The 14,925-nt window shown below is 41.4% G+C and overlaps 1 protein-coding gene across 2 annotated transcripts in view; it reads right to left on the minus strand.

Annotated features, from left to right (window-relative positions):
- SHISA9 (shisa family member 9) overlaps nucleotides 1-14,925 on the minus strand; it is a 174,109-nt gene that overhangs the window by 22,162 nt on the left and 137,022 nt on the right. The gene's annotated exons all lie outside the window — the stretch shown is intronic.

The following is a 14,925-nucleotide window of genomic DNA, read 5'->3' on the forward strand; positions in this document are numbered from 1 at the left end:
ACTGAACACCAACACAGACACTGAGTTTGCTGCAGCATTAGGATACAACCCAAAACACGGATTTTGTTCCAAGTTCTCTTGAATGCAGGGCAGTTGTGTGGCTGTGTGCAGTTAAACAGCCAGGCTCGTTTCCCTTGGCTCAGGCAGTGGGCTCTCCCACTGCTCCCAGCACCAGCCTGCTTCTCTGCACAGCACTGGGCTGTGTTCTGGACACATGCCCCCAGTGCAGAATGGGCTTTTCTGCTTCGTGATTATCATTAGGTGATTTCATCAAAGCAAACACTTTGTCCTTATGTTTTCTCCTTTTCCCTGCCAGTGGGTATCACAATATCATACTAAAGCAATGTTTTTTGTAGCAGACGTACGGAAAAGCTAATTACTGCTAATTACAGCTTTATAGCAGCACTCGCCCCATATCCACTCTGAAGTGGATTTGTTCCTTTTATAGTAGAGAATACAACCTGTATACTTTTTTTTCTAAGATATAACATAATTTATTTGTTGTTTTTAATGTTCAACTCCAGCCTCTGAAACACTTGTTCAGAATTGTGTGCTGCACTCCTCTTGCCAACCTAAATTTCAACAGATTTCAACATGGCCAGCATATCTGTTTTGCTGAGTCTTCCTCCAGGCGGTGGATTTTGAGATATTTGGAGCTGAATGGCAATCCTAGGACCTTGTCACGGCTTCTGCAATCACAGACAAACATATTTTTCTCCTGCAATGAAGCCATGGTGCTGGATTGGTGACAGTAACTCCCTCAGCACCAAGCACTGGGTAGAGATCATGTAGAGAGAAAGCTGGTCTCTTACAGGAAAGGTACTTTATTGTGATGGATGGACTGGACCATCCTCCAAGTGCCCACAAGGATCTGGCAGGAGCCAAATATCCCTGCAGTTTGCCAGGACTTTAAGGGAATTGAGCCACTTATCTTTGCCCAGCTCACTGACAAGCAGGGGCTCTGAAGTCAGTTAACAGATTTGCTGCTGGGAGAGAAAAGAAAGCAAAGGTGTTTTTTAAGTTCCTTCCCCATCACTGCTGCCTGGTGCAGCCTCTGCTGTTCACCCCGGGCCTGCCCTGCCTCTGCACAGCTCTGTAACCACAGACATGTGCACCCAGGTTGTGAAGGCACTCTGAGGTAGCTGGAGAAAAGTGTTACAAGTGCCATCACCTGCTAAAAGGATGATTCTTCTTGCTGGTACTGGTTGCTAATAGGGAACAAATGGGTTGTGGATAATAGAGCTGAATGAGGAATTATTTTCCCATACAAAAAGAGTTTTACAGTGAGTGGGTATTTTTTTTCTTTACCAAAGAAATGAAATCTGAAGTGGGACTCTTTTTCTTACAAATATTGTGTCAGATCAGGAGAAATGTTTTGTCATGATTTCAAAATTTTATATATATAAAAGATAAGTTGAGACACATTTTAAAAGAAAAATATTATTTTGGATTGAAAACAAGAAACTTTTCTGTTCAGAATTCCCCCCAAAGTATTGGAACACTATTTGAATCTTTTTTGATAGTTTTACCTTTAAAGGTAAAAGCTCTAATATTGGCATGTCTGATGCAACTAAGTGGGGTTACTCTTCTCTTAGAGCAGGAATTCATGGAATCCTGTACCATTCCCATTCCCTCTCCAGAGCACAGCTGAGGAAAGTCTCTTACTCTAACGGTTTGAACCAATAAATAGCTGGCTATTCTCTCCAAACCATCCATATCTTCCAAATATCTCTGCTTTCTGATTGCATCTGTGAGTACACTTTTGAGCCTGCCAGCACAACTGTACACTTTGACTGCCAGCACAACTGTACCAGCACGAGCGGGACCTTTACCTGTAAGGAAAGTGTCAAACTTTTACCACTACATTCACTACTTTTTTTCTGAGTAGAGCTAAATCATAGTTCTTCATAGGAGCACTTCATAGATGTTACTATTGTGAAATTTCCTTGTGGCAATTCTTATTACTGAATCTGTCAAAGCATCATGATTTCACTGTGGTGAAAGTATTGTGGGCACCAGTATTTCTGCACTTACTGCTGAAGTGACTTCGGCTGTAGAGACTTGTAAAAACAATGTAAATAAGGTGTAGTTAACCAGGACTGCTTATTTGTTTCTGTCTTAGACCTCTCAGTTTTACTCAGTCAGCACTGTAAACTTAGTGTAGAAAGTTCCCCCAGAAATGTCCTGGGGAAGATGATTTGGGAGAACCTGGGCTTCATCCAGTGTTCAGTGGCAGAAGGTTGTTACTGAGTTCCAGGGTTCCTAATGATGCCGGGCTTTGCTTCTTGGAGTGTTTATAAAGAAATTCAATTTCTAGATCATCTTTGACTTCTCTTTTGCCTTGTTAAAATCCCAGAAATCTTCTGAATCGTGAATTTCAAGTGAATTAAAGACAGTCATTCTGTCGCTGCCACCCAGACTGTGCAGTGCCCCTCGCTCGCACCCCGATGCTTCCACAAGGATCAGTCATCACATGGAAGACACACTTCAAATTACTCATTCAATTGGCCATTTGCACAAAGTAAATTAAGCAAACGGCCAAACTCTGACAAAGTGCATTTAAGCATATTGAAGATTGATTCCTATTTATAAAAAGGCTCCCATTGGAATGGACTCCTAGGGCCTGCAAGAAAAATCTCAGCTTGATATATACATCTGTCTAAATCTGAACCAAGCTAAATTTTAGTCTAACTGAAGATGTTAATGTGAAATTTGAAATCCTTTTTTCCTGCAAGTGTTACATATGGGGGAACAAATAATAATCAATTCAATTCTTCAAAGTATTTTGTGATACAAGGGATTGGTTTCAATTGGAAGAAAGTTTAACCAGAAAAATCTCTACCAGCTTTATCAATGACCTCTAGTGCCAGGTTAAATCCCTTATACTTACAAACCAGATATTCTGTGATTGGTATTTGCAAATATCTGACTTCAGAGAATGGGGACAACTTTAACCCAAAAGCCGTGGCCATGCTCAAATGTTATTTTTGGCAACATGACACTGGTATTGTCCATCACAGGATTCCACAGAACCAGCTGCACTCTGCCACTGCCAATTTGTGTATTTATTTTTAAAAGACAGAGAATATGAACATCACAGAGTCAAAAAACTGTTTGTGCCACAGCTTCTAGCATGAATAATCAGACCTGATTAGCAATGGTGATATTGTAAAAAACCTGCAGTATTCCCAACCTTTCTTATTTTCTGCTGAAGCGAGGGAATACAGTGCCAGCCTGCTTCCTAACCTTCCAAGACTTTGAGGAGTCGTTGTGGACAATGTGTTAGTGGTTTTCTCTCTGTCCTCCTACTACCAGCCCTAAAGACAGAGTTTGAAAAAGCGTGCTGGAGCTCAGCACACACAGGCTAGAGGTCTGCTGGGCAGAAAATGAGACACATGGGGAAAAAAGGAAAATAAACAAGTTCTTCATATGCTTCTTCGTAAGAGTGCTTTTGACTGTAATTCCCTTAAGATGTGTAGGTATAGGAAAGCTGGTAGGAGACACATGGAAAAGAAAATAAGAACTGGAAGGAAACTGCACCAAAACCAGTTTATAGCTAGAGAAAGTGGGGTTTGCATCCTGGCCACCAACAGTGAGCCTGGAAATGGCTCAGATATTGGCTGCTGGTCACAGCCCAGTCGTTGATGAAGACTGATCATTATGTTATCAGTTTATTACCTTGGCCTATATCTCAGCCTGTGCAATTTAAACTTGTATCCAGATATTATAGCTAATTGCTTATTGCATTTTCCAAGTGAAAATATATTTTTCAGAGTGTTTCCATCCCCCCCAGTTGTGAATTCCAGGGTTGCTTTAGTGTGCATCACAGTGACAATGGTGTCATTGGCTGTTAATTATTCTGTACTCCATTCAATTAAGATGGGGTTATATCTGATTTATGCACTTCATTCAGTAACCAAGGAGTGGACATGTAAGCAATTATTGAATACAAATAAGAACCCAGTGTGAAACACCTGACAACAACCATAGTCACACGTATGACAGTGGTAAGACAAGGCAAAGGTCTCAAAACTGACTTTGGATTTCTGCACTGTCTGTAGAATATGTTATGTGTTCACCTAGTTTAATCAGCCTTGTCAAGAAGCTGCCAGGACTATGGGAGAGACTGGGGATTAGAGGAAGGGATGTGAGAGGGCTGCTGGCAATAATAAACTTGTTCACTGCTTGAGAGCCAAGAGCCTGCTGTGGGCATCCCTTAAGCTCAGCCACCATCCTCCTCCTCTGCAGCCATGGGAGGGCAAAACCTGTTCTTAGGTTGGCCTGGGGATTCATTCCTTTCTGTACAATGAAGTCAGTGATTCAGTGCCTGAAGACAGGGAAAATGAACAAACTCCACAGGCACAGAATGGAATGTATTAGTAAACGAGCGGTTCCAGGCATGAGGAAAAGAGCAAACAGACAGGCAATGCAGTAACAAAACAGGAGAGGATGAGGGAAGGGCAGGAAAGCAGAGTGAGATTTTGCTATAAAAGCTACCTGCAGACACATGTACAAAAGAAAAGAGAACAAGACAGACAAAAGAAGTCTGAGAAGTCAAGGGGGGGGGAGAAATTCAGAGCAAAATATAATAATAGCTGAGCATTTTCAGATACTCAAGAGAAAAAATATGCCCTGAACTAGCTAAAGTTGAAAATACCAGCTATGAAAACAGGACAGATCTGAGTGATTAGGGAATATCAGTATAAAATTGCTCCCCTCCCACCCATAGCTGCACTGCCACCAACAATCATATTTGCCTCTTTGTTCTTGAGAGTATTACACTTAATTATAAGACCAGCTCATCCAGCATTGCAAATCCATACTCCTGTTCCTGCAAACCTCACCAACAGAAACTGCTGGTGCTAGTTCTGAAAAACCCCAGATATGATGAAGCCTGTGGGATTTTAGCAACTCAGCCATGCCTGTAAACTAATTCCTTTCATAGAACTGTTTTCCATTCATGGGACTGAACCTCCTGTGGGGCTGAAACTCAAATCCTTGGCCTGTATACTTGCTCTTGCCTCTCTGTAGGTTGTCCCAAAGCAACTGAGGTTTTGTGTTTGTGCATTTTTTTACACAAATATAACTTGAGCGTTCTGTGTGATTGTAGGTGTTGTAATGCCATTGTCATTGTCTGTATTTATATTCTTTACCCTTTCCTTCAGGAAATTGCATTAAATGTTGTGTTTTTAAAGGATGTCCTTATTCACACCCGTACATGCAAGTGTATGTTCTGCAAAAGATGGTACATCAAAATCAGGCTGCCCACCTGTTAGATAATGCAAAATAGTCTCTGAAACTTCTGTGCTTATGCCTTACTCTAGGGATTATGCCCAGAAAGAGCAAAGCAAACTATAACTTATAAACTTGAACCCTTCTGTTTGTGTTTGCTGTTAAAAATATTCATGGCCTTGTTCTCCACATTGTCAAAAAATGGTATTTCAACTCTGGTTAAATGAATGGCATTCTGCAGCAACATTTTCCAGTGTAGTACAAGTCCTAAACAGTAAAGTATTCCTCTAGTCTTAATTTCTCCACCCTGCAATTTAACTGATTTTGTATTTTTGCAAGAACAGATGCTCTCAATCCAACTTCTGTACCATTCATTATTTTATATGATTTTTTTTTACCACTTTTCAAATATTTGTCTCTATTCTGAAGTAATAATTTCACTCCTTTCAGTCTGTCTTCATCCGATAGTCTTACTAAACTTTGATCCGTTACTGCTGCCATTTCTCAACACTTGTAACCTTGCAATGCAGCTTCTGGGTTCTACCCTCAGCAACACATGGAGCTGTGTTATTCTGGATATAATGCTCTTGTAAGTCATCCCTATAAGTCTTTGTCCCTTGTGATCTGCAGACTTTTTTGTTTTCTCCTCGGTGATGCACAAGTGAGTAGTTGTATTGCCCCTTAATGTGATAGCTCTGAGACAATACATATTTTTCATGGCAATTTATGCTAGTCAGTGATCTGTTCTGTCTCTGCACCATATCACAAAAACATTCTTGTAACACAGACAACCTACCCATCTAATCGCAATCACAAAAAAGATCTGAGATGAGTGGGATGGCATTTCATCCAGCAAAAGAAAATGTTTCTGTTTAATGGAAGTGACAGTCTACAGTGTAAATGCTTGTCATCAAACATACTGTCTTATGCCTTCCCCTGTCCTATCAAGCAATTGTAGGAGTTAGTCCCATGCTTCGTGCCGGGATTCTCCGTGGTGCCACTGCACTGATGTCTAAGGCTGCATGTTTTCACTTCACTTCCCACACAATTAACCTCTTGCTCTCTTGCTGTCTCCCACGGTAAAGGTTGTGTGGTCTTTCTCATATAGATAACCTCGCTGGATTTCTGAGGACAAGCTTTCCTCCAGTATAGAGAAATGCTGGATGCAGGAACACCTTCAGTCCCGCTGTGAGACTCCAGAGGTACTAAACTCCAATGGCACACTGATGTTGGGGGCTGTGCTGACACCAGGGAGCACAGGAGAGGGAACATGTCCCCTGCTGGGAGTGGTTGTGGATCAGCAGGTTCATAGTGCTGAATGGCACCACAATTCCTGTTGCTTCAAGTTGAGGATTGGCAGGAGATAGGACAGCATAGTAACTCTAACCACCTTGCTGATCTAATTTGAGACACCAGTGAACAAGGTTGGTGTGGATGCAGTCTTCATAAGAAAGCATTATGGGAGGGAGATTCATGAGCTGATGTGCAGATACAATGTTGTTCATCAACACTGGATGTGGGACAGAAGACCAAGGAGCCAGGTAACAAAATGCACAGTCCCTGCCCTCAGTGCATGTCTTAGGAGGAACTACTTTTCCTCTGGTAGGAGAGGTTAAGCTGCAGGGACATGTCAGTGAGCTGTGTAGTCACAGTGCTGCTGTTGCTCGAGCAATGCCCCATGCCTGATTTTAAATGGCAAAACTCCCAAGTCTCCTTCCAGTGCAGTGGAATTCTGTGCTGCTGTTGGATGAAGGCAATGCTATCTACACACTCTCTAAACCATATGGTCTCTTCATTTGGAACACTTTTATCTGTGAAGTGAAGATGAGGACAGCACTAATTTTACAATACAAATCCTCCCCCTTCCACCCCTTTAATTTTCCATCCACATTCTTCAGGCACTTACCTATGTGAAAGTCAGAGATTGTATTTCTTTGAATAATGATTGAAATGAAACATAAAAGAAGGAAAATTAGTAGTAAAGTGGCCAAAGAGATGTGAGCTCCACTGCCATCTGAGTCGAGCCAGGGAAGAACACACAGTGTTCCTGTATATGTGCCTTTTTCTTACTGAATGTGCTGCTACCACTTTATGTTTAAATCTATGGGAATTTTATATATATATATATACATATAAGAATCTTATGGCTGTGAGCTCTTCTGAACTCTGTGTGACAAGTTACAAATGGGGAAAGAGGCAATTTTTTTGTATCAGTTAAATTCAAGACTGAAGCTTCCCACTGTCTTCTAGATGAAATCTCTGATGCTGAGGTGCTGAATTCTCTGTGGTCACAGTGATTTGGGAGATGGGGCCTTCATCATGTTTCGGGTTTGGGCTCCTTGTTTCTGGTTAGACTCCAAGTGTGTAGGAGCAGAGTTCTGTGAAATCACTTGGCTGTTTTACTGCCATCCGAGGAGGGTGGGAGTGGAATATCACTGGCCTTGTGACTAAACTGGCTGGAAGCCTCTCCTGCTTTTCATTTCCTTTGGGCTCCATGCTGTGCCATCACACTCACATTCTTGTAATATTTTCTGGGCTCTTGCTTTGCAAAAGAGCTCCAATTTGAGGTTGGTTTTCCATGTAGACTTTTATTACATGACACCAGATCTCCTTCTATGAAGGTTATTTTTGTGTCCTCTGGAGGTTTGCTTTTCCGTCATAATTACTCACAACCTGACAGACTTATAATCCTCTGATAGGATTTGTGACATTGTAATCTTCTCCACAGCAACCCATTGTGGCTTCACAACCAGAGGATTATAACCTCTAAGAAGGCAATAAGCAGATGAACCCTTGAGATACCAAGACCCTGCTTTCATATCCACTTCCAGGGCCTGAGCTGTGGGAGGGCAGGGAGCGGTGCTGTGTTCTCACTCCTGCCCACATTTCTGGGTTTCTTCATCTTCTTTTGCCTCAAGTAACAGAGTTGAGAAATTAATTAAACCTACCAGTTATACACACTTTGAGCACTGCAAATTTCCTTAGCCATGCAAATTAGGAAAAGATAAATTAAGCGAATTTGACTTACACAACAGATTTTTTTTCTCCCAGAAGAATGTTCTTTACACTTTCCCATAAGGTATCAGTTGTTTTACAAATCAAACACTTCTGTACCTTTCCACAGAAATAAAAAGAATCTGCTAAGATTTACCAGCCAGCTTAGATCCATTGTTTTGACTGCTTTGTCTTTCAATGAAATTACTTTCTTTCCAACAATTAATATACTTTTACATAATGGGAATGTGCCTGCCATTATAATATTTACTCTAAATATTTGTATGCCTTGTTTATTGTTTTCTCTTACCGTAATTGTTTGAATACATTAAAAATTCCCTTGCTTCAGGCATTCCATTAGTTTGTCTATTAGCTATCCCTATACTCTATTCTAACAGTCTAGAAGGAACAGACTAGACAGTATAAAATTATAGAAGCAAACGTTACCAACTTCATGCCTTTGTTATTTATTGTTATGTCTAAGCAGTAAGTTGGCAGTCCCTTGCCTGTAACTTGTGGGTAACAAACGGCCTGCAGGATGCTCACTCTGTTCAAAGGCAAAGGCAATTACAAGGAAGATTTAAAGTTGAGAGAGAGTTAAAATTGGAAGGAAGTTGCTCAGCATTGTTTCCCTTCAGCCAACAAAGGCTGAGGACAATTTCACTAGTGAATCATCCAGTTAATGTGGGGTTTGAGAAATATTTTATCTAAATATATGCCTCACCTGAAGCATATCCCAGTGGCATATTCTGTCCTGCTGTACCTGACCCAGCAATGGAGATGAGTGTGCTTCTTACCTTCTAGCATAATCCAGTTTATTCTTTTAGAGTCTCTCTAGAGATGAAAATACATCAGTGTGCCACAGTGAAGCTGTAATAGCCAGTTATGGATCTCCTATTTCCCAATCCACATGTGCAAGTCTTGTTAATGTCAGTTTGTTAGTTTGTCTTAAGCAATCAAAAGCTCAGGGAAAGAATGCAGAAGGTCAATGGAGAATTAGAGTTCTGTTCTCTGTTGTGTTTTAGAACAGCAGAGATCAAAATGCATTGATTAGGAAGCAGGATGCACGTTATCTTGTAGCATAGACTCACAGAAAATACAAAAGATGAGCCCACTTATGCCATCCTCTTCTCAGGAGGGGTTACCTATGCTCTTGAGAAATGTTAGTTGTGTTTCTAAAAAACCTTCAGTGAGGGGCCTCACAGCCTGCCTGCACAGCCTGCTCCAGTTCCAGTGCTATTCCAGTGGTATCCTCACTGTTACAGAACTTGTCCTGTTGTTACATTTTCTTTAGGGCTGCAGATGAAGGCCATTATTTCTCTTATCCTCCGTGGAGATGGAGAGAGGAGGATGACTATTCCTTATGCTGCAGCATTTTCTGTGTTTTGAAGTCTCTGCACTACAAAACGAGGGTTTTAATTCTTCCCATGCAGAATGATCAGAGGTTTCAGAAATCCAGCCTTTCTGAAAACGTCTTTCTTGAGGTTTGGCATCTCATCACTTCTCATATGTCTCATTTCTTGCAGGATCTCCACTTAATTATGCAACCCTAGCACACCACTTCTTCTCTGATATCAGCACAGTTGGTCCATTGTTGATCCATTTCTGCCTTCGATCTCCTAAAGCCCAGAAATCCTTTTATGTCAGACTGCTCTTTACAATGATTGTTCTTATACATAGAACCTTGTGTCCCATTTAAGAGGGATGCACCTTGTTTTTTCACACCATGTTTCCAGCTTTTTAGGATCTTTTGAATTCTAATTCTGTCCTTCAAAATCTTTGAAGAGTCGTGCAGCCTGGTGTTGTTTCCAAATTTAATATGTACAGTGTCCCATTGTCCTCCTCATTTATGAAAATGTTGCTCAGTGGTGGTGACAGAATAAATCACTGCAGAAATCTTTTCACTATATCCTTCCATTTAAAAAAAATAGGAATTATTTGGGGTTATTCTCTGAATGAGGTTTTCTGACCATTTTGCATCAACCTTTTAGAAACAGCTTCTGAAATCCTATTAAAAATGAAGATTTTTTTGTATCTACAGCATTCCCCAATACAAAGGGTGTGTTACATTGACATAAAAGGGAATTGCTCAGGCTTAGCTCCATTTGTGCCTGACAAATCTACATGAGTGGTTGTTCATGACCATGTTGATTTCTATTCCTTTCCTCTTCCTTTTCCCTGCCCCTTAATTAATGAATTAAATTAATACTAAATGATTTTGTTCTCTCTTAAGGCTTGACAGCACACCTTTGAGAGTTTTACAGAATTTCATCCATTGGGTGAGTTCTCAAAGCTAATGGCACTTAGAGGATTTGAGTCCTTTCCCCAAGTGCACAGGATGAATCCTTCTGGGCCATCAGATAGAAACATGTTATAATTTTTCCAAGTGCTCTTCAAACCTGCCCTTCGTGTCCTCAGGTGTGACCCCTCCTCCCTGTTCTCATGGTGGTTTTCATTAGTTTCTTGGAACTGTTGCCTTCTTTTTTAAGTGAATACTGAAGTCCTGCCTTCCAAAAAGGAAAAGTTGATTCTTTGAATCTTGAGATTCCAATAACTTCTAATAACTATAAATAAATAAAAAGTAGTATTTTGGAGTCCTACGTATGGTTCTCTTTTAACCTTATCTAAACCTTATCTAAGTGGGCATTTATATGAACCACAGTAATTTGGATTGGCCCTTTATGTAAAATAATAGCTTAACACTTAGCTGCTTAGTTGTGATGTGTTCCACATTGTTATTTCAATAATTTCCAGATTCAAATTATTTCCTATTTACATAATTTTGTTTTATTCAAATATATGCACAAGAGTTTCAGGGGAAAATAATTAGGCGAGACAGCATCAGGCAAATAGCTCCTTTTGAGAGAGAAAATGCCATCTTGGGGGGGGGATGGTATACTCTTAACTTCTCCCTTATATTTAGCCCATCTCATTTGCTCTAGGCCACTGAAGTGAATCTTCAGATATAATAATGCAAGCAAAGCAGAGCGAGTATGTCCCAGAAGAGTAAATATATAAAGCTGAGGAGCATCCCACTGGTTTTCTCCAAGGTGGATCCCTGGGAACCCTCCGAGGTGACTCCCTGGGAACCCTCTGAGGTGACTCCCTGGGAACCCTCTGAGGTGACTCCCTGGGAACCCTCCCAGGTGGATCCCTGGGAACCCTCTGAGGTGGATCCCTGGGAACCCTCTGAGGTGAATCCCTGGGAACCCTCTGAGGTGAACCCTTGGGAACCCTCCGAGGTGGATTCCTGGGAACCCTCTGAGGTGAATCCCTGGGAACCCTCTGAGGTGAATCCCTAGGAACCCTCTGAGGTGAACCCTTGGGAACCCTCCGAGGTGGATTCCTGGGAACCCTCTGAGGTGGATCCCTGGGAAACCTCCGAGGTGACTCCCTGTGAAGCCGCGGCCTCGGCGCGTGGGTATCGGGGCACCCTGTGGGTGATGGGCTGACCAGAAGTTCTGTGTCCTGTTTACAGAGCTTGGCATTCTCACCGGGAAGAAAACACCCTTAACCCCCTGGGACTGAGCAGGGGCAGCACTGCAGGGTACAAAGCTCTCTGCTCTCCCCTCTCCCAGCACTGTCACCCCTGCAGGGCAGGGGTTTGGGTTTGAGCTCTTGCTCTGAGCTCCACACCGGCCACAAACCAGTCCCTTGGTTGTGACTCTCTCATGGCTCACAAATGTTTCCTACTGTAGCCATTGACAGCGTTTCAGCAAGAGTTGAAATAGCTGTTTCGTGCTTAGGCACTAGAGACAAAAAGAAATAGAAAATGAGGAAAATATATTTTAAAATATACTTTCCTTGAACTTAAAAATGTGAATTTCAGAACCTGGGAAGAATTTGTGTCCATTTTCCCCCCTGGATTATCACCCAGGTATTTACGAGGGGAAAGGTCTAATTTTATTTTTTTTTATTTTACTTCAAATTGAATTTTGTAAAGGAAATTAATATCATATTACCAGATACCATTTAATTCTAATATTCTAAGTAATCTTAGAGAGCATTCAAAAGTATAATAAGTGACTTTAGGCTTTCATTATTTGATCTTCTCTACTGATGATGTACATACCAACCTACTGAGGGAAGTGCCAAATAGATGAGAGTGGAGGAAAGGGAGGACAGAAGAAAAATCTTTCCATAATTAGGACACAGGCAATCTTGTATCAACAGGAACTTTATTTTTCTTTTTAACATTTCAGTAATGTCCTCATTTTATTTTGAACCTTTGGACTTAAAAGACAACTGTGATAGCTGTTATTTTAGGAACCTCTTCTGTGTAATTTCTGTGATCAATAAGGTCCCTGCACATACACTGACGTGCCACAGAAAGATGACCCAGTTCTATTTTTGCATTTTAACGGCCTTTTGTAGAGTGGCACCTCTACTGTTACAGAAAAATGATGAACATACGTTTCAATAAATGAGAAAATCTTATTGCTTTGAAGAAGAAAATTTCAATGGCTTTTAAAAGGCTTCAGCCACCTGAACAGGAGGTTGAAACTATCCATCCAATTACAATCTTTTGACCAAAATGCAATTTTCTTCTAAATACTGGAAGCAGTTATCAAAATAACTGCAGTAGGCTTGGCACAGGTCATGTTCCTCTGAGAATAAGGCTTAATGGGCTACATTATCATAGGCAAGTTGCTTAGTCAAGAATAGTCTTCAAATATGCAGCTGGAAAAGCTTTCCCTGCTGGGTGGTGGCAATCAGCAGGGATGAGTCCTGGAAGGCTGAGCTGGTGTGATCTGCTGTGCTCTGAGCTGGGCAGGTACTGCCCTGCTCCTTTTGTTGGGTCTGTACCTCAGCACTGTTGTTGTCAGTGCTGCAAGTATTGCAGCTGGGACTGCTTTGTCTGACCAGTGTCCCGGGGGGGTGTGTTCCTCCTCCTGCCATGCCACAGATAAACCTGAGACCTGCAGTTCTTGCTGCCACAGAACTGGACTGTTGGCTGGTTTCTCTCACAGTCTTTTTTTACTGTTTATTTCTGTTCTACATTATCCTCAGTTAGGCCTTCTTCTGTGTCTTCCTGCTCCCTCTAACCTGTGCAGGGAATGGCTGCTTGGCTGCCTGGTGTCTTCAGCCATGTCTTCTCTGAAGTTTACAGCTGTCCATGCTACATTTCCCTGAAAAACATCTGCACTACAGGTGTCTGTACTATCTCAGAGAGGCTGGAAAAGGATATGGATCCATGAAAGTATCTCCAACCTAACATTTTGCCCTCCACTTGAGTGTCAATCTGCAGCAAAGAAAGTGACCTCCATAAACTACTTGTTGTAAATAACATTCTTTCGTAAAGTCTCACAGGTAGAATGTTATTCCTTTTATGGCCTCTGTTTGCTTACTGTTCTACTCATTCTTCTTTCTTACTCATTGCAAACTGGTGTCTTGTATATTTATAAACTGAAGCAAAAGTATAAAAACATAGATCTGATATTTTGAAAACTCTCTTGTTTACTGTGATGTTTTGATCAGTGCTCAGGCTCAACCTTTACTTTGCTCTTGGTGAAACTGAGACTTTCCAAGAGTGACAGAGTCAGAGAAATTTAGAACATCTCCAAAGCTCTGTCTGGGCGTATTTTATGAACACCTACTTTAATGGAATTAGGCCAATATTTAGAAACTGAACTTCAGTGGTTCAGCATGTCTTCTGTAGTGATACCTCAGCACTGTTTAATTTACAAACGCCCTGCTGATGAATGAGATTCACAGCACCTTTTACACCCTCAACAGAGGGCAGGTGTCAGTGTTTATTTGTGTTCCTCGTGGCCAGTGTGCCCTAAACTCACGCAGGAGCCCTGGACTTCCCTGAGCACATCTCACCCCAGTCACCTCTTTTGCCCCTCCTGATGAGACCAACTTGGTTTTGCTTTCAGAGCTGTGTTTTATAATGCCACCAGGAAGTGACAGATCAGCAACCCTTTTCACAAAAGCCACTGAATAAAAATGAGTTGTTAAATTAACTGTCAGTCCCTTGCAAATGAACATGAGTTGCTTTTGCACCGAAGCCTTGGAGGTGGGGTGGTTATTATTCCACAACAGTTCCCTGAGCTCTGTTTCTGTCTTTCATTAAACCATAGGAACTTTGTTTTGAGTCTGGGATATAACCACTCTCATGGGTCTCTCTGTTCCTGCAGTATTATCTTTCCTAAATGAGGCGATGTACTAATGACTGACAGCTCTGTCTTGGGGATTTTTTTCTTCATTTATTTAGTTACAATCCAAACAAAAAGCTGTTGTCTACAGTCCTTTACCTCTCTGTGGGGTAAGTTGGGTGGGTTTACAGAATGTGAGAAAACTTTCAAAGCTGGACCTTTTCCCTCTTGATAAATTGGTACTCAAATAGAAACACAGGATGTTGGGTTTCAATAATTTGTTGCAGTGCCACTACATCAAATTTAAGTTCCTTTAAGAACCATGATTAGCTGATACAAAATGGGGAACTGGGACAGATTATTTAGCAGTGATGCTAATTAACAGTGCTGTTGAACCCAAGTGCATCTTGGCATGAGAACAAGACCCAGGACAGATTTTGAATGTCTGCCCAATGCTACCTACCTACAGTAAAATGTGTCAGAAGGCAAGCTGAACAGGGGACACAATTTATATCCCTTTATAACACAACCTTTTTTGTTGTGTCTGTCTCCTAATTAGCCAAACTGTTGTCACCTACTGGTCTTTCATAGTGCAGTTCTT

This window comes from Chiroxiphia lanceolata, chromosome 16 (genome assembly GCF_009829145.1).
Source record: "Chiroxiphia lanceolata isolate bChiLan1 chromosome 16, bChiLan1.pri, whole genome shotgun sequence".
NCBI classification, from domain to species: Eukaryota; Metazoa; Chordata; class Aves; order Passeriformes; family Pipridae; genus Chiroxiphia; species Chiroxiphia lanceolata.